Here is a 3,032-nt window from a genome sequence, read left to right on the forward strand (position 1 = left end):
GACCGACAGAGAGACAGAGAGAGACAGACAGAGAGACAGAGACCTGAGCAGCACTTAGGCAGTGGATTAAGTCAGGAGATCAATGCCAGCCTCCACTACATGAGACACTGTCTCAAAAACACAGAAGCAAACAAGAGACTATACTATTAGGTGATATTGTTGTTTGTGTGTAAATGAGATTTTGGTGGGTTCTGAAGTTGTATCTCAAAGGATTGCTAATTTAGGTGAGATCCTGATATAATTTCAACAAAAGTACAACTGATGAGGTAAAACCTGAGTCGCAGGGTTGCAGGGGAGGTTATGGTGTTTTTTATTGTAAGCAAAATTTAGAGTTTCATTTATGAGAGTTCCAGACAATTTCTATTTTAAATGTAGGAGAGAAGTAATGCTACACTTAATCTCCTGCATTTTTTTCTTTTCTTTTTTTATCTCATGCATTTTCAGGTCTTAAGTATATTTCATTGCTATTTTAACGTTCTTATTTGAAAATATTTCTCTGATGAAGACATATTGGCTCTGGAGTCGGGACTCAGTGGCAGAATACTTGCTGAGCATGCATGAGACCCTAGGTTCAATCTCTGGTATGGAAAAAAGAATACTGTCTCTATATAAGCAATCCTTACAGCACATGTTAGTTGTTCTGAGATTCTTTACTCATAGCTAACAAGAGACTTTAAGTAGACTCCGTTCTTATCCTCTGTCCCCTTCATTTTCCTTGTTTTTCTATCCCTTTTCAATGCCGGAAAAGTCATTGTGGAGCTGTGCATGAGTGTATTGCTCCTATGGGAGGTTAAGTTAGGAGGAGGTCAAGGGTTGTCTAGGCTACATGTTAAGGCTCTATTAAAAAGAGGGGGCGGGGATGAGGTTGGAGGGAAGACTCCAGAGTTAAAAACACTGGCTGCTCTTCCAGAGGATCCTGGCACCATTTCTAGCACCCAAGTGATGGCTAATACTCTCTATTAACTCCAGTTCTAGGACATCCAATGGGCTCGTTTGGCCTCTGTGGACACCAGACATGCACATGGTGCACAAACAGACATGTAGACAAAACATCCATGCACATAAAATAAAATAAAATAAAATAAAATAAAATGGAAAGGGTAGTCATAAGGAATGTGTCTCAGAGGACTTATAAGGAGATAGATCATTTGTCCAGTCTTTGATTTTATTAAGAAGCATCACATGAAGCCTGACATGGTTATGGATACCTTTAATTTCAGCACTTAGGAGGCAGAGGCAGGTGGGTCTCTTTAGCTTGGTCTACAGTTCCAGGACAGCTAGAACTACCCAGAGAGACCCTTTCTCAGGAAAAAAAAAAAGATGAAGGGGAGGAAGAGGCATCAGATAGAAAAATTGCATTATCAAAATGTTGCCTACAAGTATGTTCACCGTGCACATGCAGTATCTATAGAGGCCAGGAGCGAACAACAGATCCCCTGAACTGTACTTAGAGAGAAGTGTGAGCTGCCATGTGTGTATTGGGAACTGAACCAAGGTCCTCTGCAAACAACCACTGTTCCTAACCACTGAGTCATCTCGCCAATCCCTCTAGGTACTTTTTTATTCTCGAGTTCATGACCCAGAAGAATGTCCAGAGACTCAGACCTTCTGGTGGTGACATCATAACCAGCATGTGCAAACCCATTCTATCTCTATTTCATCGGAGCTAAGGTGGGATGGCAGGGCTACATTCTTCCCTTGACCAAAGTTCTATCTTGTGGTTGGTCTCACTTAAGGCAGGAGTTCTTCAACCCATATGCAAGACTTCTCCTGCTGTAGCCTAGCCTGTCTTCCTGAGTGTCTTCTTTGTCCTTAAATACAGTCCTTGTAACATCACCAATGTCGCTCTGTTGAGCCACCCAATGTGCATGGCTTTCTTTGGTGTCATAGTAGCTTTAGTAGCTTCTTCACTCTCAAATATCTTAGCAGTTCCAGCATGCTTTAACACTCCCTAACACCCCCCATGATTGTGCCATCAGGCATCTGCCTGTTTTCTTCCCTGAGAAAACTGCTTTTCAGCTCACATCCACCAGCTACCATATTTAGGAACCTAAATATGTTCCTCCAACAGGTTTTTTTAAGGCACTTGCTCTACTAAAAAAAAAAAAAAAAAAAAAGAATTCTAGACTCTACCTCCACTTTGGTTTAGGGTGTTATCGTCACTGCAGAAGGAAAAGAAAGCTTATAGAATTGAAATGAAAGAAAGTAAACTGCTATCCTAATTCCACATTTAGATGCATTTCTCCTTGCCTAGAATGGGGATGTGTGTGGACAGAGACTGGGAAAATGATAGAAGACAGACAACCTAGACAGCCACTGATATATACACACTTCATTCCAAATCTAGTACTTTGTGATTTTTTTCATACCTGGGCTGCCAAAGCCATGAAGAGTTGGCTTTCACCTGGCAGTGGTGGCACATGCCTTTAATTCCAGAACTTGGGAGATAGAGGCAGGCGGATCTGTAAGTTCGAGGCCAGCCTGGTCTATACAGAGAAACCATGTTTTGAAAAACCAAAAAAATTTTTTTCTCTTCTTTTTTTTTTTAATCTGATTACCTAAACCGGGTGACAGTGTAGATTACAAACCTAAAAGTTAGGAAATGTAATCAAAATCCAACTACAACCATAAATTGGGCACATAATTTGACCTTTCTGAAATTAGACTTGTCTTTAAAGGGATTATAAAAGAAGACTCTTTCACAGGAGGTCTCATGGTGTAATGGTTAGCACTCTGGACTTTGAATCCAGCGATCCGAGTTCGAGTCTCGGTGAGACCTCATGTAGTTTTTCGGCAGAATTAAAAGTGATGACTTTTAAGTTTTTTAAATGACTGATGAGAACCTTTGCTAAGTATTTTTTTGTTTTTTGTTTTTTAATTTTATTCATGTATATGTCTGTGTCTGTGCGTGTTTGTCTGTGAAAGTGGGTGCATGTGCTTATTGTGGCCAGCAGGGGTCGCTAGATACACTGAGGCCGAAGTTACAGGCTGATGTGAGTCACTAGATTGGGGAGCTGAGAACTGATCTCTGG

The 3,032-nt window shown here is 40.8% G+C and overlaps 1 non-coding gene across 1 annotated transcript; it reads left to right on the plus strand.

The window, feature by feature from the left end:
- The first annotated feature begins 2,707 nt into the window (after window positions 1-2,707).
- On the plus strand, window positions 2,708-2,779 carry Trnaq-uug (transfer RNA glutamine (anticodon UUG)). The gene has a single exon. It is a non-coding gene; the product is annotated as a tRNA-Gln (tRNA).
- Window positions 2,780-3,032: the final 253 nt, after the last annotated feature.

This window comes from Acomys russatus, chromosome X (genome assembly GCF_903995435.1).
Source record: "Acomys russatus chromosome X, mAcoRus1.1, whole genome shotgun sequence".
NCBI classification, from domain to species: Eukaryota; Metazoa; Chordata; class Mammalia; order Rodentia; family Muridae; genus Acomys; species Acomys russatus.